The 22,094-nt window shown below is 47.4% G+C and overlaps 1 protein-coding gene across 1 annotated transcript in view; it reads right to left on the bottom strand.

The window, feature by feature from the left end:
* LOC138657992 (signaling lymphocytic activation molecule-like) overlaps positions 1-22,094 on the bottom strand; it is a 42,290-nt gene that overhangs the window by 12,435 nt on the left and 7,761 nt on the right. The gene's annotated exons all lie outside the window — the stretch shown is intronic.

Below are 22,094 nucleotides of genomic sequence, written 5' to 3'. Positions count from 1 at the left end.
GAGTATGTTATGAGAAATGAAGGAGGCTGGGGTAATCAGAGATAGTTGAAGCCCCTGGGCAGCTCCATTCGTTCTCGTCAGGAAAAAGGATGGTACAATGAGGATGTGCGTTGATTACAGGCAGATAAACCGCATTACACATAAGGATGCATACCCGTTGCCCAGAATTGAAGAGTCGTTAGCTGCTTTAAAATCTGCTAAGTACTTTTCCACCTTAGATATCACTAGTGGGTATTGGCAGGTTCCCGTAACAGTGGCGGATAAGGAGAAGACGACCTTCACGACACCGATGGGTCTCTCTGAATTTAATTACATGCCGTTCGGACTGTGCAAGGCACCAGGAACATTCCAGAGAACGATGGAGTGCTGTCTCGGGCACAAGAATTTTGAAATCATCCTGTTGTACCTGGATGATGTCATCGTCTTCTCCAAGACACATGAAGACCACCTGAAACACCTGGCCGAGGTGTTTGAAGCTCTGTCTAACTTTTGACTGAAGGTAAAGCCATCTAAGTCTCATCTGTTAAAACCCAAAGTATAATACCTGTACCATGTAGTAAGCGCCGAAGGAGTGGCACCAGACCCTGACAAGGTCACCGTGATCAGGGACTGGCCAAAACCCAGCAACATCCACGAAGTCCGGCAGTTCCTCGGGTTGGTAGGCTACTACCGAAGGTTTATCAAAGACTTCACTAAGGCCTCTTTCACACTTCAGTTGTTTGGCGTCAGTCTAAAACCGCCATTTTCCTCAAATAACGGATCCGTCAATTTTTTTTGACAGATCCGTTATTTTCCCATAGACTTGCATTAGCGACGGATTGTGACGGACGGTCGTCCGTTCCATCCGCTATGCGACGGATCCGTCGAAATTTGGCGGACGTTTTCTGAAAATAGACGGACATTGAAACGTTTTTTGTCAACGCTGAAATGGCGGATCGCGACGGATCCGTCGCATCCGCCATTCCATAGAATGGCCGCCTATGGGCGACGGATCCGCCGCAAACATTTTTTCGGTGGATCCGTCGCCCCAATCCGTTTTTTCAATTGCGCATGCTCCGAAAAGTAGATACTTTTCCCAGACAACCCCCAAGTAACGGATCTGTCAAAAAAACGGATCCGTTAGAACCGTTTTCTCAACAATTGTGACGGATCCGTCAATCCGTCACTATGTCGGTAGTGACTGACGCCAAACAACTGAAGTGTGAAAGAGGCCTAAGATAGCCACACCACAGCAAGACCGGTTACTGAGCCAATCCAAAAAGACCAGGAGCAAGGATCCTCCGTTTGGGTGGAGCGACAGGCTGGAAGGATCCTTCACTCAGTTGAAGTTGGCTCTCACGGAAGATGAGGTACTGGACTACCCTGAATATGACCAACCGTTTGTGCTGTACACAGACGGCAGCAATGTGGTACTGGGAGCAGTGTTGTCCCAGGTGCAGAAAGGCAAAGAAAGAGTAATTTCCTACGACAGCAGGAAGCCTCATCCCACTGAAAGGAACCCTGAAAATTACAGTTCCTTCAAGCTGGAGTTCCTCGCCATAGTCTGGGCGATAACCGAGCGCTTCAAACACTACCTGGCCTCAGCAAGATTCACAGTTTTCACGGACAACAATCCGCCGATACACCTGGAGACGGCAAAACTAGGTGCCTGGAGCAGCGATGGATGGCCTGGTTGTTCAAGTATTAATTCACCATCAAGTACCGTGCAGGGCACAAGAATGCAAATGCCGATGAGCTGTCCAGGATGCCCAACTTACCAGAGGTGAAAGAGGATCCAGAGGCACTTGAAGAGATAGAGTTGCCAGCCTTCCATCGCCCCGGAGCGACTCAGTATTCCCATTATGTGAGGAACAAGCACAATAACAAGGAAGAAGACACGCTGAACCCATTGCCCCACCATGGATCGGCAGAGACGCAGGATAGTGACCCAGCAGTCCATCTGGTAAAAGAGCTGCTGACACATGCCGATTCACACCCTGGTCCAGATGCTCCACAAGAGACTCAACAGCTGTGGAAGGAGAGGGCAAATTGTTTATCTATGACGGTAAGCTGTGCCAGTGGAATATCAACCCACGCACTCACGAGTTGGTCTGGCAGATAGTGGTCCCAAGATAAGATGTGCCAATGGTTCTGGAAGCGTACCACGATGGAGCAGGACACTTCCGATGGAAAAGTTAGAGATCCTACTCCGTGGAAGGTTCTATTGGATTGGCATTAGAAATGCGATTGAAAAGTGGTGCCGAGAGTGTGGCCCTTGCAACCTGCGCAGAAAGGACTGTGACCATAGTCACCAAACAGCCGCTTGAACTGGTGGTCTTAGACCACGTGAAGCTAACTCCAAGCTGGTCAGGCTATGTCTATACTTTGACCATAGTGGATCATTACTCCAGATTCCTAGTAGTCGTACCTGTCAAGGACCAGACAGGGAAGACGGCAGCCAAAGCCTTCCAACAACACTTTTGTCGACCACATGGTTATCCTGAGAAGGTACTAACCCACCAAGGCCCAGCCTTTGAAGCGGAAGTGATCCAGGAGTTCTTCAACCTGTATGGATGCAAAAAGATAAGAACAACACTATATCACCCACAAATCAACGGTATGTGTGAAAAGATGAACCAGGTGGTAATCGATCTGTTAAAAACTTTGCATTTGCATGAAAGAAACTTATGGCCAGAGAAGTTACTATACTTTGGTAGAATTGTACAATCACATCCCAGTGAATTCCACCAACTGCACTCCAGCCTACCTGATGAGAGGAAGATCTAGCAAATTACATGTTGATCTTGAAATAGGAGTCCTCACACCAGAAGCAACATCACCAGATGCAGATTGGGATAATGAGTGACAACAAAAATACCGCCAAGTACAAGAGTGTGTAGAAAGAAGCTTGTCTCAGGCAAGACAAAAACCAGAAAGAAACTGCAATTCCCTTGTCACCAGGTGAACAAGTGCCAAAGCGTAAAAGGAGAATGCACAAACTTGATGACCAGTGGGAAGCAGAACCATATACCATCTTACCCTCAAACTTTGACAATACAAAAGTGTGCCTTATAAGACGGAGGAGAAACTTCGACCATGGTATCAAGAGATCACCTTAAAGTATGCCCTGATGAATTGAGAGACAAAGAAAGAGACCAAGGTACTTTTCAACTTATGGAAGAAGAGGAAAAGAGAATCCATACTGTTCTTGGAGATTTTCCCCAGTCTTGGACTCAAGTACATCAAGCCATACTGGTGCCTGTCTTGACTTTTCCCCAGTTGGAAATACCAGAAGAAGTGACTCAGAACTGTACTGAAACAGAAGAGACTTCACACCAGCGGGCTTAAGCAGCAAACGTCACCCCAGCAGCGGAACCAGAGAATCCACCCTCCGCTATCAGTGAATCTGTCATGCCCACAGTGAGTAGAAATAGTCCCAGAAGGTCTAGCATACCTGTGTTACGTAGACTCACCAGAAGTGTAGCCATAAGAGAGTGCACTACACCAGTGGTAGTGAGAATAGTGAATCCTGTCAGGTCACTATCAATCCCTGTACTGCATAAGTCAATCCGTAGTACTAGAGGTCAAACACCAGCTTGTTTCAGGGACTAAAGATGTCAATAATTGCTGTTACCTGTTTTAAAAATGTTTGTTTATGATGTTTACAGGTTTAAAGATGGATAATAGGGTAATGGACAGTGAATTACCCAAAAACTTTCATTGTACATAGTTGGCACCCTCTAGGTGCACACTGGTTCTGCCCACTTTGCCGGCGTGGGTAGGACCTTGTTTCTTCAGACCTGAAGCTAAAACCGTCTGGCGTGGCGAACACCAGGTCTGGATATGCCTTGTAGCCCACCCAAGCCTACGTTGGGGGTTTATAACGGATCTCTTGCATCGGTACTGTTTTATATGAACAAGGACACCCTGGTATAAGACCAGTTGTACATTTATAAAATGTTTATTTGCAACGTTCAAGCCAAAAGTGCCTCCCATAAGGGAAGAAAAAATTATTAACCCGTTCAAATGTATTTCAAAATGTTTGCACCTTTGTAACCTGATGTTTATGTTTCCTCTTCCCAGTCCAGGAGTACTGGATTTAATGGGGGGGGGGGTAGTAATGCGGCACCCCAGGAATCCGGGTACCACAGTAGTGCTGCCTTCCTAGTGCTGCCTTCCTCTCGGGGAGGGTAGTGCTATGCCTGGAAACAAGAGGGATCCTTTCGGCAGGTAATCTCACACACAACACCTTCTTACTCCAGGCCAGGAGGGGGAGCTCTTAACCCTGTTTTACGGTAGCTACCCTGAATAAAGATCCTGCTCTGTGGGAGGAGTCGGTTCAGCTTAGTCTGGAGCAGACAGTGAAAGGAGCAGAGGAGAGATTAAAAGCTCAGGGAGACTGCAATAGGGCTTCCTAGGAGCCAGTGTGCAGAAACCGGGCACCGGGAGCCCGAGGCTGTGAATTACTGCAAGGGCCACAACAGAGCCAGAGGGCACAGGACTATAAGGATATTGCCCATACCATACCTGAGGCAAAGCAGCAGTTAAAGCCTAGAGTCACCAAGTAAAAGACCCCAAGACCCCACCATGCAGGTTCTGTCCCAGGACAGGAGAGAGAAAGGAGTACTTTGCCAGCAAACTTCTGGTAGCAAGGTACCAGAAACCCAGCGCATAGAGGAAGGCTCCCAACCTGACCTGCCAAGGGGACTTCTTGTTTCCGGCTGCCTGGACCCCTTCTGTACCTGTTGCCGATGCCCTGGACGGTGGCCTGCTACCAACAGTAAACCTGGTAAAGACTGCAACACTGAGTCCTTTGTTATTTACTGGCGACGTATCATCCTTGCCGTATACCTTGGGAGCCCTGGGAACCCCGCTTCACCTGTGAGAGGCGTCACCATCCAGCCTCCATACCATCAACCCAGAGGATCCCTTTAAGCGGCGTCGGTCCCTACTGACCAAGAACCACAGGTGGCATCACGAAAATACACTTTCACAATACCCCTTAAAAGACCGTTCCCATTTAATTGAGCGCCCAGGGCACGGACCGGGTCGCAGCCACCGTGACATCCCCTTTAAGACCGAAACCTGGAGGCCGACTCATATACTAATAGTAGGCATAAGAGTAGTAGATATACTAATAGTAGGCATAGGAGTAGTAGGTATACTAATAGTAGGCATAGGAGTAGTAGGTATACTAATAGTAGGCATAGGAGTAGTAGGTATATTCAATTCAATTCAAAGAAGCTTTATTGGCAGGACCAAATAAACATTAGTTTTGCAAAAGCACGTGTACAGTAGGGAACAGGGAGTAGGCACTGTAGGGATAATGGATGGGGACTGTTGGGACAATGAATGGGTTACAGGGTGGGGACTAAGGAAGTCCATGGCATATCATGGTTGTCTTTCTCGCAGCCTATGGCACGCACTCACATACTGCGCTGCTCTTCTTCTCCCAGCAGCATGTGTTTTTTCTTCCTCCTTCATTGAGCTGAAATCCGGGAAGAGATCGAATATTCTCCTGAAGTGAGTATCTCTCACTGCTGAGTATTTGATGCAGTGTAGCAAGAAGTGGGTCTCATCCTCCAGGACCTCCAGGTCACAGTGTAGGCACAGTCAGTCAATCCTCCCTGGTCTGTGCTGGCTTACCTCGATGGCAAGATTGTGGGCACTGAGTCTATACCGGCTCAGGATCTGGCGGGCTCTGGGGTCCGAGAGTTTCTCCAGATATGGAGCCAGTCTGTAGTCTCTCTGTAGACTCTGGTACATGGTCAGTTTCTGTGAGCTGCTGATCTCGTTCCTCTAGTCACTGACACACCTCTCCTGCTCCTCGTCTACCATGTTCCTGATTGTGGCTTTTGTCAGGTTGTTTTGGTTGATGGTTCGGCCAGGTTGGGTTTGAGTGAGCTGTTTTAGGGGTCCTGGTTTGTGGGGACCATCTATATGTATTATGGCTTTATGGTGATGGGAGCTTGGGTGGCTACTCTGTAGGTGAGCATGGAAGGACAGCGCCCTCTTCAGAACTGCTAGATGCAGTGGGAATCTGCCCAGCTCAGTCCGACAGGCACTGTTGGTGGTGTTCTGTTGGACTTGAAGAAGGTGCTTACAGAATTCCAGGTGGAATATTTCTGTTGGACTGGAATCCCACTTTGACCATTCTGGGTATGTGTGAGGGCTCCAGACTTCACTGCCGTACAGGAGGATTGGGGTGATTATGGCATCGAAGATTTTTAGCCAGACCCTCACTGGCAGTTTCAGATGGTAGAGTTTCCTTTGGATGGCAAAGAAGGTTTTGCAGGCCTTGTCTTTCAGGGTCTCTATGGCTTGTTTGAAGCTTCCTGACTGGTGAATTTCCAGGCCCAGGTAGGTGCATTTGTTTGTTTCTGCAAGAACGCAGTTGTTTAGCACAAATGGAAGGTGCTGGTTCGGTCTTGGCTTTCTCTTCTGGAACACCATGATGTTGGTTTTCTTTGCATTGATTGATAGTGCCCATGTGGAGCTGAATTTCTCCAAGATTTTCAGGTTTTCTTGGAGACCTTTCTGAGTTGGTGACAATCGCAGTAGGTCATCTGCATATAGCAAAAATTTCACCTGGGTGTCATGGAGTGTGAGACCTGGTGCCGTGGAAGATTCCAAAGTGGTGGCCAGCTTAATGATGTAAATATGGAAAAGCGTGGGGCTTAGGGTGCAGCCCTGTCTGACTCCGTGGTTCTGCTGGAAATCAGCCATTCTTCTACCGTTCATGCTCACGCTGCAGCGGTTCTCGGTATAGGAGCTATTGATGACATCCTATTCCACTCTCTAGCAGTTTCAGTAACAGCCCCGGGTGCCACACTGAGTCAAAATCCTTTCTAAAATCCACAAAACAAGCGTACATCTTCCTGTGCTTTGTGTTGTTGACATTGCTCTGAATGAGGCTGTGCAGGGTGTAGATGTGGTCGGTCATGCCGTGGTTTGGCATGAACCCTGCTTGAAATTTGCTGAGGACTTTATGCTCCGTGAGGAAATTAAGGATCCTTTTGTTCAGGATGCTGTTGATCAGTTTCCCCAGGTTGCTGCTGACACATATTCCCCTGTAGTTGGCAGGGTCGTACCTGTTCCCACTCTTGTGAATGGGTGAGATGAGGCCTTGAGTCAGGGCTGGCGTCAGCACCCGGGCAAGTGCTGGGGCCCTGAGCAGGTAGGGGGCCCACTCACCGTCGGGGACACTGGCGCGCTATAGTGCCAGTCCCCACGAGTGGACCCCCACCTGCTCCGGGGCCCGGCACTTGCGATACTTACCTCTCCCGGTCCCAGCGCTGCAGCGTCTTCCATCCTGTAACTGTGACGTTCAGGTCAGAGGGCGTGATGACGTCACCAGTGCGCACCCTCTGCCTGAGCAGTCACAGCACAGAGAGCAGGAAGACGCTGACGGTGAGGAGTCCAGAGCAGGGCAGCGACAAGCAACGAGAGGTGAGTATTTTTTTTTTTTCATATATTTGGAGCAATATATGGGGACCATCAGAAGGGGCCCATATATGGAGCATTATATGGAGTTAATTCTATATGGAGTATCTTATGGTGCCAATAATATAGTTAGCATCTTATGAAGCCAAATCTATAGGGAGCATTATATGGGGCCAATTTAATATGGAGCAGTATATGGGGCCAATAATATATGGAGCAGTATATGGGGACAATTACATATGGAGCAGTATATGGGGCCAATAATATATGAAGCATCTTATGGGACTAATTATATATGGAGCATTATATGGGGCCCATTATACATGGAGCATCTTATGGGACCAATTATTTTTGGAGAATTATATGGGACCCATTCTGTAAGGAGTATTATATGGGGCCCATTCTGTATGGAGCAATATATGGGACTCAGTATACTGTATGGGGCCAATCATATACTGTATGGAGTATTATATGAGGCCCATTATATATGGAGCAATAGATGGGGCCCATCATATACTGTATGGAGAATTATATGTGGCTCACTATACTGTATGGAGCATTATATGGGGTCAATTCCATATGGAGCAATATATGCGGCTCATTATGTATGGAGCACTCTGTGGTGCCCATTATACTGTATGGAGCATTATATGAGGCTCATTATTCTATATGGAGCATAATATTGGGCTCATTATTCTGTTTGGAGCAATATATGAGGCTCTTTATTCTGTATAGAGGACTATGTGGTGCCAATTATACTGTATGGAGCACTATATGGGGCCATTATACTGTATGGGGCAATATATGGGGCTTATTATTCTGTTTGGAGCAATATATGGGGCTCATTATTCTGTATAGAGGACTATACTGTCCGGTTTCTGAGCTAATGTAAAATGTACAATAGATATCACTCATGTAATGTAAGAAGTAAGTGAAATCTTTGGCATTGTACTATACCTATATTTCTCTGGTGCATTATGAATTGTGGTATGTGTTAAAGGGGCCCACCGGGACTCTTTCGCCCAGGGCCCATGAAAACCTGGAGCCGGCCCTGCCTTGATTCCAGGTACGAGGGAAGTAGCCAGCACTCAGCACAATATTGAACAGTTTAACCATTGCTTCCTGTATTTCCGGTGAGCTGTATTTCAGCATTTCTGGTGGGATTCCATTCAGGCCAATGGCTTGTCTACACCTTATGGAAGAGATTCTCTCTCTAACTTCCTGTAGTGTGATTGGTGTATCCAGTGGGTTTTGGAAATGTTTGAGTTTTTCCTCCATTGCTTTTCGTTTTTCTGTTATGTTTTTCTGTTCTTGGTTTAGTTCTTCCTTCGGGATGTTTTTGTAGAGGTCTCTAAAGTACTGAAGCCAGATATTGCCATTTTGCATATGGATGTTGTTTTCTTGATTTTTGTGCCCATGTTGTTCAATAGTTCCTAGAAGGAGTTTTCTTAGAGGGCATCTTGGAGTTGGTTAAGTTTCGTGGAGATGTAATTCTGCTTCTTCCTCTTGAGGGTGGTTTTGTATTGACTTTGTATGGTGTCATAGGCATCCCTCAGGCCCGGATGGTTGGGGTCTCTGTGTTTCTTGTTTGAGGCTGTTCTCAGGGTCTTCCGTTTGGCTTTATAGTCTCTGTCAAACCAACCATTGGTCTGTTTTTCTTTTGGCCTTCTATAGTTGACTTTTTTAAGGTCGGACAGTTCGGCAATGGTGTAGAATATATCATTGTGTTTTTTTGTAGCTTGGTTTACTCCGTCTGGGTTAGGCTTGTACTCGTAGTTGTAGGTGGAGCATCTCCTGTATTCTGGGTCTGCTGGGAACCTCTTGATATTTTATTGCTGATGTCTTGCACCATTTATAGGATGGAGGCAGGTTGAAGAGACTGCTCTGTTGAGGCTTTTGTGCCAATGGTTTCTTTGTAGATTTCATGCATAGGAGAAGTTGACTGTGATCAGGTGCATTTGTGGGTGACTATGAAGCCGTAGATATTTACCATGTCCATATCTATAAGTCTACTACACTCCTTCCTACATGGGAGTTTAATGTGTATCTTCTTAGGGAGTCTTCCTTAGCCATTAAGAATATGAATTCCTAAACTTCAACATAGGTTCAGGATCTTTTTTGCCACTCTTGTAGACTGACAGCTCATAGAATCTCATGGCTTTCAGTATCACCTCTATGCTGATGACACACTGATCTACATCTCTGGACCAGATATCACCTCCCTACTAACCAGAATCCCTCAATGTCTGTCCACTATTTCATCCTTCTTCTCCACTAGATTTCTCAAACTTAACATGGACAAAACAGAATTCATCATCTTTCCCCCATCTCATGCGACCCCCTCAGCGAACCTATCCATTACAGTAAATGGCTGCCCACTCTCCCCAGTCTCACAAGCTCGCTGCCTTGGGGTAATCCTTGACGCTGATCTCTCCTTCAAACCACATATCCAAGCCCTTTCCACTTCCTGCCGACTTCAACTCAAAAATATTTCACGAATCCGTTGATTCCTAAACCATGAATCTGCAAAAACCCTAGTCCATGCCCTCATCATCTCTCGCCTTGACTACTGCAACCTCCTGCTCTGTGGCCTCCCCTCTAACAGGGCCGGCTCCAGGTTTTTGAGGGCCCCGGGCTAGAGTCTCAGTGGGCCCCCCTTTAACACATACCACGATTCATGATCGCATATAACACAGCCCACCTAGTATATAGCACAGCCACATAGCATAAAACACAGCCATATAGTATATAGCACAGTTCACGTAGCATATAACAGCCCATATAGTATACAGCACTTCCACTTATATAACATAGCCCATATAGTATATAGAACAGCCATGTAGTATATAGAACAGCCCACATAGCATATAACAGCCCATATAGTATATAGCACAGCCACATATTATATAACACAGCCCATGTAGTATATAGAACAGCCATGTAGTATATAGCACAGCCCACGTAGCATATAACAGTCCATATAGTATAAAGCAGGGGTGTCAAACTGCATTCCTCAAGGGCTGCAAACAGGTCATGTTTTCAGGATTTCCTTGTACTGCACAGGTGATAATGTAATCACCTACACACATCATGATTACAGCACGTTATGCAATGCTAAGGAAATCTTGAAAACACACATGGTTTGCGGCCCTCGAGGAATGCAGTTTGACACCCCTGGTATAAAGCACAGCCACATATTATATAACACAGCCCACGTAGTATATAGAACAGGCATGTAGTATATAGCACAGCCCACGTAGCATAAAACAGTCCATATAGTATATAGCACTGCCACATATTATATAACACGGCCCACGTAGAACAGTGACATAACAGCCCACGTAGTATATAATGCGGACCACGTAGTATATAGCACAGCCATGTAGTATATAGAACAGCCAAGTATTATATAGAACAGCCGTGTAGTATATAGCACAGACATGTATTATACAGCATAGCTCCCTTCCCCCCAAGAATGGCCCCATAGTCCAGTACTCACTTATAGCTAAAAAAAAACAAAAAACACACTCCTCACCTCTCAAAGTTCCCGCGCGGCGCTGCTCCCTCCCCGCTCCGGTCTCGGCGGCTGCCGCTGCAATGCCTGACACATAGAGAGTGCGCGATAATGTCATCGCGCACCCGCAGTGGCAGTGTAAGAGGCAGAGTGGGTAATGATGGGAGAGGGAGCGTCAGGTGACGCTCTCTACTCCATCACTTGCTTTGAACTTTACCGGGAGCAGCCGGTAAGGCCGGAGTCACACATGCAAGAAACACGTCCGTGTCTCGCATGTGAAAAGCAAGCTCTGGCGCCGGCACTGTGGAGCGGAGCGTGCGGCCGCATAGCAACACATGGAGCCGCACGCTCCGCTCTGAAGTGCCGGCGCCAGAGCTTGGATTTCACATGCGAGACACGGACGTGTTTCTCGCATGTGTGACTCCAGCCTAAAGTTCAAAGTGGCGACGGGGGAGTTGGAGCTTGTGACAGGCGGGCCCCCCTGCCTCACAGGATCCCCATAGCAGCTGCGTGATGTGCCGTTAGCTGAGGGCCCCTGGGGGGGGCGGGGCCCTAGGCACTGGCAGCTGCCTGCCCCTAACGCCGGCCCTGAATGGGCCCCCCTGTCTCGCCAGGGCCCCGGCACTTGCCCAGGTATGCCGGGTGCTGACGCTGGCTCTGCCCTCTAACACTCTCGCACCCCTACAATCTATTCTAAACTCTGCTGCCCGACTAATCCACCTGTCCCCCCGCTATTCCCCGGCCTCTCCCCTCTGTCAATCCCTTCACTGGCTCCCCATTGCCCAGAGACTCCACTACAAAACCCTAACCATGACGTACAAAGCCATCCACAACCTGTCTCCTCCATACATCTGTGACCTCATCTCCCGGTACTTACCTACACGCGACCTCCGATCCTCACAAGATCTCCTTCTCTACTCCCTGTTATGATCAGGTGACCTTGGAGCAGCATGAAAACTTTCACTGGAGTAGGTGGTAACTATACTGACCGCAAACTCTGATCTTAACACAGCAACTAGAAGTAGCCGTGGGGTGTGCCTAACAAAACCTAGACACCTCGACACAGCCGGAGGACTAAATACCCCTATAGATGGAAATAGGAATTCTACCTTGCCTCAGAACAGAACCCCAAAGAATAGACAGCCCCACACAAATAATGACTGTGAGTAGTAGAGGAAAAGACACACGCAGGCAGAAAACAGGATTTAGCAAATGAGGCCACAATAGCTAAATAGGAAAGGATAGGACAGGATACTAAGCGGTCAGTATTAAAAATCCTTCCAAAAATATCCACAGAAGAAAATACAAAAACTCCACCATCTAACTAAAGATGGGGAGCGTATATCTGCAACTCCAGAGAATCCAACAAGACTGAGAAAACATTGACACAGTCTAAGCTGGACAAGAGAAAAACAAATGAATAGCACAGAATATAAGCACACTGCATGTGTGCCACAGAAAAAGAAACAGACACTTATCTTTGCTGAATTGGCAGCTAAGCAGGAGAAGCCAGAAAGTGATCCAACACTTCCCAAGAAACATTGACAACTGGCAAGGACTAATGAATCCTGCTCACCTAAATATCCCAGTCAGAACTGCAATCAGCAGAAACACCTGGCCAGGACTGCGACTCAGAGACAACTGCATTCCCACCTACAACCACTGGGGGGAACCCAAAAGCAGAATTCACAATAACTCCCCTCTTATCTCCTCTTCCCACAATCGTATACAAGATTTCTCTCGCGTATCACCCCTACTCTGCAACCCTCTACCACAACACATCAGACTCTCGCCTACCATCAAAACCTTCAAAAAGAACCTGAAGACCAACCTCTTCCGACAAGCCTACAACCTGCAGTAACCACCGATCGACCAAACCACTGCACGACCAGCTCTACCCTCACCTACTGTATCCTCACCCATCCCTTGTAGATTGTGAGCCCTCGCGGGCAGGGTCCTCTCTCCTCCTGTACCAGTTATGACTTGTATTGTTTAAGATTATTGTACTTGTTTTTATTATGTACACCCTGTTAGGGCTAGCGGAACGCACCAAATAATAAGACAGATAGAGTATGGTGCGTTCGCAGCCCGGGGTCCACCGTGCAGAGATGGAACCTGCTGCCAAGTAACGATGGACTATATGGCGGTACTCATAAATATACACACGTGGGTTAAACTTCACCCAGCGTGAAGGAAGCGATCCAGGATCGCGGTACCGCACATAGAGCGCGAGCAAGTAGTTAGCGAACTCAACCCCGACCAGGATTGAAGTCCGATTAGACCCTTGCTGGCACAACACCGCAACTGGGTGTGTAAAGAAGCTAAATAACAATATTAGGGCACAAGAGTGCATGCGGTGCCGCACTGACGAACGCCACTTTCCACCCAGGCTTGGGTAAGGAAAGCACAGAGGAAGTGCATGGCGCCGTACTGGCGGTCACAGCAACTGGGCGCTGTAATGTGTGATACGTGCTGTAGGATAAGTCGGGCGCTAGATAGCAACCATACACCTTCCGCGAACAGACATTCAATAGGGAAGGGGTATCCAAGGACGACTTGCACTCACAACAAACACACGTATGCAAATGTACACTAGCGCATGGCCGTGCGGTCATGCGCAGTTTATATAGTTGCAGCACAGGAAGTGGCCACAGAAACTTTGCCCTTCCAAGACCTGCCAAGAGGACCAATGGAATGTGCTGCAGGGCCTGAGCACATGACCCTCGATCTCCAACGGGAGATCTTGCCCTGGGCATGCTCAGTGTGTGCAGACAAGGACTTAGTCCCAGAGAAGTCCGCTCGCTGCTGACCAGCACTGGCTTTAATGGCAGAAGCTGAAGAAGCAGCAGTAACTCTCTGTACAGAGTGAGACTGAGCAAGACGCTGGGACCGACGTCCCTGCTGAGCAGACTCCACTGCGGCTGGATAAGAATGGGAGACCGCAGCGGAGATGGCTCGAGATTCCCCCTGTGCAGAAGCGGGAACTCGAGACCTAACATTACCCCCCCTCCTAGGGCCCTCCCCTCCTTGGGCCTCACTACGCTCGAAGGCAGCAATGAGCTGTGGGGCCCGAATGTTTTCAGCAGGCTCCCATCACCTGTCCTCTGGGCCATAACCCTTCCAATCCACCAGATAGAACTTTTTGCCGCGTACCACCTTACACCCCAAGCGTTCACCTCGTAATCGTCCGTAGACGAACCCGATGTCCCGGCAGATGACTCAGAAAACCGGGACATGTATACGGGTTTCAAGAGGGACACATGAAAGGTGTCGGTGATACCCAAGCGTGGAGGAAGAGCCAAACGGTAGACCATAGGATTAACCCGTTCGAGAACCTTGAAGGGACCCAAGTAGCGAGGAGCAAACTTAGTGGACTCAACTCGCAGCCTTATGTTACGGGCGGAGAGCCACACCAAGTCGCCTGGAGCAAAGGTCAGAGCGGGGCGCCGATGAACATCGGCGGAGGACCTCATTCTCTCCTTGGAGGCCCGAATGGCATCCTGCGTGCGGTCCCAAATGTCCCGTGCCTCCACAGCCCAGTCTGCCACCCTGGAGTCAGCAGAGGACACAGGCATGGGCACAGGGACACGCGGATGCTGGCCGTAATTTAGGAGGAATGGAGTCTGACTGGTGGAGTCGGCTACGGCATTGTTAAGTGCAAACTCTGCCCACGGTAGCAAGGATGCCCAGTCATCCTGCCTGGCAGAAACAAAATGTTGTAAATATGTGACCAAGGTCTGGTTGGCCCTCTCTACCAACCCATTCGTCTCGGGATGATATGCCGAAGAGAGATTCAACTCAATACTGAGTAGACGACAAAGCTCTCTCCAGAATCGAGACGCAAACTGGGGACCCCGGTCACTAACAATTTTGTCTGGCATACCGTGTAGGCGAAAGATATGCTTGACGAACAAGACAGCCAACGCCCGTGCAGAAGGTAGCCGTGGAAGAGGCACCAAGTGCACCATTTTGGAAAAATGGTCGGTGATCACCCAGATAATGGTGCAGTTACGAGACTTGGGTAAGCCCACCACAAAGTCCATCCCGACCATCTCCCAGGGCCTGTCCGCCACCGGCAGAGGATAAAGCAAACCAGCTGGCCGTTGCCGAGGAGTCTTGTTCTTGGCGCAAGAGACACACGCCCGAACATACTCTGCGACATCACGAGCCATATGCGGCCACCAGTATGTCCTCGCCATTAACTCAGATGTCCTTTTGGTACCAAAATGTCCACCCACCCTGGACGAGTGTGCCCAAGAGAGAACCTCCAATCGCAAACTGGATGGAACAAAAGTCTTGCCCGGAGGCACAGACTCTAGCGAAACCGGGGCCACAGTTCTCAAGCTCTCGGTGGGGACAATAAGCCGAGGCTCCTCCTCCTCCTCCGCAGATGACACAACGGAGCGAGAGAGAGCGTCGGCCCGAATGTTCTTCTCCCCAGAAAAAAAATGGAGGGTGAAATGAAACCGGGAGAAAAATAAGGACCATCTGGCCTGGCGAGAATTCAACCACTGGGCTGTCTGCAGGTACACCAAATTTTTATGGTCTGTGAAGACTTGGAAGGGAAAACGTGCTCCCTCCAAGAGATGTCTCCACTCTGAGAAAGCCAACTTCATGGCTAGCAACTCCCTGTCCCCGATGGAATAATTCCTCTCTGCTGGTGAGAAGGTCTTGGAGAAAAAGAAGCAAGGATGCTTCCGACCTTGAGCATCCTTTTGGAAGAGGACTGCTCCAGCACCAACAGAAGAGGCATCCACCTCCATGATAAATGGCTTATCAACATCGGGGCGATGTAGGATGGGAGCGCTAGCGAAGTGTGACTTTATAGAGTTAAAGGCCTTGGAGACCTCCTCAGACCACAATTTGGGATTCGCCCCCTTCTTGGTGAGGGCAACCAAGGGAGCTACCAAAGTTGAGAAGTGTGGAATGAACTGGCGATAATAATTAATGAACCCCATAAAGCGCTGCACCGCTTTAAGAGAATGGGGTTCCTGCCAGTCCATCACAGCCTGTAGTTTGGCAGGATCCATAGCCAATCCCTGGGCAGAGATGATGTAGCCTAGGAAAGGTAAGGACTCCTGCTCAAACATACACTTCTCCAACTTGGCATAGAGGGAGTTTGCCCGTAGGAGGTCGAAGACTTTGCAAACATCTCTCCGGTGGGAGTCAATATCTGGAGAGTAGATGAGAATATCATCCAGATAGACTACGACCGAGGTGGAAAGCATATCCCGGAAGATATCGTTCACAAAGTCTTGGAAAACGGCTGGGGCATTACAGAGCCCGAAGGGCATCACCAGATATTCATAGTGCCCATCCCTGGTGTTAAAAGCCGTCTTCCATTCGTCCCCCTCACGGATGCGAATCAGATTGTAAGCACCCCGCAGATCTAGTTTAGTAAATACCCTTGCTCCCCGAAGCCTATCGAAGAGCTCAGATATCAAGGGCAAAGGATACTTATTTTTAACGGTGATGGCGTTAAGACCCCTGTAGTCTATGCATGGACGTAGTTCCCCATTCTTCTTCTGCACGAAGAAGAACCCTGCCCCAGCAGGTGACACTGACTTCCTAATGAATCCTCTTGCCAGATTTTCCTGGATGTACTGTGACATGGCCTCCGTCTCCGGGAGAGATAGCGGATAGACTCGACCCCGGGGAGGCTCAGCACCAGGCAAGAGATCAATAGGACAGTCATAGGGGCGATGGGGCGGAAGGATCTCCGCCGCCTTTTTGGAGAACACGTCTGCATAAGACCAATACTGCTTGGGGAGAGAGGAAAGATCTGCGGGTACCTCTGTAGTAGCAACCTGAACGCACTCCCTCTGACACCTACCCCCACAAGATTCGCCCCATCCCAGGATTCTGCCAGAGGACCACTCGATATGAGGAGAGTGGTACCATAGCCAAGGTATTCCCAACAGGACCTCATCAATTCCCTCAGGAATGACGAGCAGAGATATAATCTCCTGATGAGATGGCGACATGGACAGAGTAAAAGGGATGGTCTGGTGTGTTATCTGTGAGGGCAGTGTCGACCCATTCACCACTCGTACCGTTACTGGTTGAGCTAGCATAACCAGGGGTATTGCGTGACGTTGGGCGAAGGCAGAAGACATAAAATTGCCCTCCGCCCCAGAATCCACGCAGAGCTCTACCGAGTGGGAGAATGAGCCTATAGTAATTGTCCCCTTAAAGGACAATTTAGAGGCAAACGTCACCATGTCTAGTGTACCTCCACCTACTACCACTAGACGCTGACGTTTCCTCGACCGCTGAGAACATCTGGTGGCTAGATGTCCTGACTGCTGGCAAACATGACAGACCTTGAGTGCACAAGCGGTCCGGGACTTAGATCCTGCTTGTGACACTTCCCTGGCCTCATGTGACTCAGGAACCAGGACCGGAGATTCCAGAGGTTTGGCGAAGGTAGGAGCCAGCCGAAACCTCTGCCTACACTGGGCTCGCTCTAACCTCCGCTCGTTAAAACGGAGGTCAATTCGAGTGGAGACAGTTATTAACTCCTCCAGTGTGGCAGGAATCTCCCTAGTGGCCAGAGCGTCCTTAACGTGGTCAGTCAGGCCCCTCCAAAATATGGGGATAAGAGCTTTATCCGACCAATCCAGCTCAGAAGCTAAAGTGCGGAATTGGACGGCAAAATGACTGACCAAGGACTCACCCTGAGTTAATGCCAGCAGTTGGAGCGCAGTATCATGGGTGATTTGAGGTCCTAAAAAGACCTGTTTCAGAGTGCTCAGAAACAGCGAAGCACTCTGCACCACATGATCGCCACGCTCCCACAGCGGCGTAGCCCATTACAACGCCCTGTCCGACAAGAGAGACACTATAAATCCCACCTTAGCCCGCTCTGTGGGAAAACGTGCAGCCAGGAGCTCGAGGTGAATAGAGCACTGACTCACAAATCCCCTACAAAATTTGCTATCACCAGAAAATTTTTCTGGCAGCGGGAGGCGAGAAAATGTCGGAGCAGGGGTGGCAATGGACAGGGTTGCTGCAGCCACGCTAGCAGCCTGTACAGCAACTGCGGTAACATCCACAGCTGAGGTTGCGCTCTCAAGAGCCGCCAACCTACCCTCCAGCTGCTGGATATACCGCAAGGATTGCTGTTTGTCCGTCATTACTAGCCAGACCCTGGCGCTAGTGTAATGTTAGGGCTAGCGGAACGCACCAAATAATAAGACAGATAGAGTATGGTGCGTTCGCAGCCCGGGGTCCACCGTGCAGAGATGGAACCTGCTGCCAAGTAACGACGGACTATATGGCGGTACTCATAAATATACACATGTGGGTTAAACTTCACCCAGCGTGAAGGAAGCGATCCTGTTGCGTCACAGGATCGCGGTACCGCACATAGAGCGCGAGCAAGTAGTCAGCGAACTCAACCCCAACCAGGATTGAAGTCCGATTAGACCCTTGCTGGCACAACACCGCAACTGGGTGTGTAAAGAAGCTAAATAACAATATTAGGGCACAAGAGTGCATGCGGTGCCGCACTGACGAGCGCCACTAACCACCCAGGCTTTGGTAAGGAAAGCACAGAGGAAGTGCATGGCGCCGTACTGGCGGTCACAGCAACTGGACGCTGTAATGTGTGATACGTGCTGTAGGATAAGTCGGGCGCTAGATAGCAACCATACACCTTCCGCGAACAGACATTCAATAGGGAAGGGGTATCCAAGGACGACTTGCACTCACAACAAACACACGTATGCAAATGTACACTAGCGCATGGCCGTGCGGTCATGCGCAGTTTATATAGTTGCAGCACAGGAAGTGGCCACAGAAACTTTGCCCTTCCAAGACCTGCCAAGAGGACCAATGGAATGTGCTGCAGGGCCTGAGCACATGACCCTCGATCTCCAACGGGAGATCTTGCCCTGGGCATGCTCAGTGTGTGCAGACAAGGACTTCGTCCCAGAGAAGTCCGCTCGCTGCTGACCAGCACTGGCTTTAATGGCAGAAGCTGAAGAAGCAGCAGTAGCTCTCTGTACAGAGTGAGACTGAGCAAGACGCTGGGACCGACGTCCCTGCTGAGCAGACTCCACTGCGGCTGGATAAGAATGGGAGACCGCAGCGGAGATGGCTTGAGATTCCCCCTGTGCAGAAGCGGGAACTCGAGACCTAACACACCCCTCCTCACATGTAAAGCGCCATGGAATAAATGGTGCTATAACAATAAATAATAATAATAATAATAGGAGTAGTAGGTATACTAATAGTAGCAATAGGAGTAATAGGTATATTAATAGTAAGCATAGGAGTAGTAGGTATACTAATAGTAGGCATAGGAGTAGTTGGTATACTAATATTAGGCATATGAGGTGTGAGGTGGTCCCTAAAAAAAATGGTTATGCAAATTTTGTTGTAAAAATGAGGAATCGCTGGTCAATTTTTAACCCTTATAACTTCCTAACAAAAAAATTATGTTTCCAAAATTGTGATAATGTAAAGCAGACATGTGGGTAATGTTATTTATTAACTATTTTGTATGATATGACTCTATTTTAAGGGCATAAAAACAAAAATTTAAAAAATTGCAACATTTTCGCCAAATTTCCATTTTTTTCACAAATAAACGCAAGTCAAATCGAAGAAATTTTACCACTATTATAAAGTACAATATGTCACGAGAAAACAGTCTCAGAATCACCAGAACCCGTTGAAGCGTTTCAGAGTTACGGTATGACCTCATAAAGTGACAGTGGTCAGAATTAAAAAAAAAATAGCCTGGTCAGGAAGTTGAAAACAGGCTTCTGGGTGAAGGGGTTGATATATATATGATTGATTATATGATTACTATGTTAATTACGAATCTATTCTTCTTTTTCAGGGAATTAACGTAGTAATATGATTGATTATATGAGAATTTCCCTGGTATAAGGATTTGTTAATCGTCTGTTTTCCATGAACTTTGACATTAGACGTCATTTGATTGTTTGGCGCCATTTTTTGAATCTGACATATACTTAAACATTGTTAGCACATTGTCCTTCTATGTTGTATGTGGTAATTCCTGAAGAAGGGGCCATAAGAGCCCTGAAATGTGTTGAATAAACCACTGTTTTAAGTCTGCTATCAACTGGAACCTCATCATTATTGCGGCAGCGCGGATTTAATCCACACATCCACACATCCTATAGTATACTGCTTCATATGGTCGGTGACCGGCTTGTGGATCTGCGGCAGCCGAAATCTTTACATGCCTGCTTTCAGCTTCACCAGGTGAGCGATTTTCTTGGTGATTCCTCCATTCTTTTTGTGAGATAAGACTCTATTTGCGCTTTGTGTCTCCCTTTTTCCCTTCAAATATTAGTATATTAATAGTAAGCATAGGAGTAGTAGGTATACTAGTAGTAGGCATAGGAGTAGTAGGTATATGCTAATAGTAGGCATAGGAGTAGTAGGTGTACTAATAGTAGCCATAGGAATAGTAGGTATACTAATAGTAGCCATAGGAGTAGTAGGTATACTAATAGTAGGCATAGGAGTAGTAGGTGTACTAATAGTAGCCATAGGAGTAGTAGGTATACTAATAGTAGGCATAGGAGTAGTAGGTGTACTAATAGTAGCCATAGGAGTAGTAGGTATGTTAATAGTAGTAGGTATACTAGTAGTAGGCATAGGAGAAGTAGGTATAGTAATAGTAGACATAGGAGTAGTAGGCATGCTAATAGTAGCCATAGGAGTAGTAGGTATACTAATAGTAGGCATAGGATTAGTAGGTATATTAATAGTAGGCATAAGAGTAGCAGGTATACTAGTAGTAGGCATAGGAGGATTAGGTATACAAATAGTATGCATAGGAGTAGTAGGTATAGGGAGAGTAGTAGGTATACTAGTAGTAGGCGTAGAAGTAGTAGGTATAGTAATAGTAGGCATTCGAGTAGTAGGTATACTAATAGTAGCCATAGGAGTAGTAGGTATACTAATAGTAGGCATAGGAGTAGTAGGTATACTAATAGTAGCCATAGGAGTAGTAGGTATACTAATTGTAGGCATAGGAGTAGTAGATACTAATAGTAGCCATAGGAGTAGTAGGTATACTAATTGTAGGCATAGGAGTAGTAGGTATACGAATAGTAGGTATAGGAGTAGTAGGTATACTAGTAGTAGGCATAGGAGAAGTAGGTATAGTAATAGTAGACATAGGAGTAGTAGGCATGCTAATAGTAGCCATAGGAGTAGTAGGTATACTAATAGTAGGCATAGGATTAGTAGGTATATTAATAGTAGGCATAAGAGTAGCAGGTATACTAGTAGTAGGCATAGGAGGATTAGGTATACAAATAGTATGCATAGGAGTAGTAGGTATAGGGAGAGTAGTAGGTATACTAGTAGTAGGCGTAGAAGTAGTAGGTATAGTAATAGTAGGCATTCGAGTAGTAGGTATACTAATAGTAGCCATAGGAGTAGTAGGTATACTAATAGTAGGCATAGGAGTAGTAGGTATACTAATAGTAGCCATAGGAGTAGTAGGTATACTAATTGTAGGCATAGGAGTAGTAGATACTAATAGTAGCCATAGGAGTAGTAGGTATACTAATTGTAGGCATAGGAGTAGTAGGTATACGAATAGTAGGTATAGGAGTAGTAGGTATACTAGTAGTAGGCATAGGAGGAGTAGGTATAGTAATAGTAGGCATAGGAGTAGTAGGTATACTAATAGTAGGCATTCGAGTAGTAGGTATACTAATAGTAGCCATAGGAGTAGTAGGTATACTAATAGTAGCCATAGGAGTAGTAGGTATAGGCATAGGAGTAGTAGGTATACTATTAGTAGGCATAGAAGTAGTAGGTATACTAAGAGTAGGCATAGGAGGAATAGGTATAGTAACAGTCAGCTTAGGAGGATTAGGTATACTAATAGTATGCATAGGAATAGAAAGTATACTAATAGTAGGCATAGGATGTGTAGGTATAGTAACAGTCAGCATCGGAGGATTAGGTATACTAATAGTAGGCATAGGAGTAGTAGGTATACGAATAGTAGGCATAGGAGTAGTAGGTATACTAGTAGTAGGCATAGGAGGTGTAGGTATAGTAACAGTCAGCATCGGAGAATTAGGTATACTAATAGTATGCATAGGAGTAGTAAGTATACTAATAGTAGGCATAGGAGTAGTAGGTATACTAATAATAG

This window comes from Ranitomeya imitator, chromosome 1 (assembly GCF_032444005.1).
Source record: "Ranitomeya imitator isolate aRanImi1 chromosome 1, aRanImi1.pri, whole genome shotgun sequence".
Classification (NCBI taxonomy): Eukaryota; Metazoa; Chordata; class Amphibia; order Anura; family Dendrobatidae; genus Ranitomeya; species Ranitomeya imitator.
Note: the sequence above shows the minus strand (reverse complement) of the source record. Positions and strands in the feature narration are given on the sequence as shown.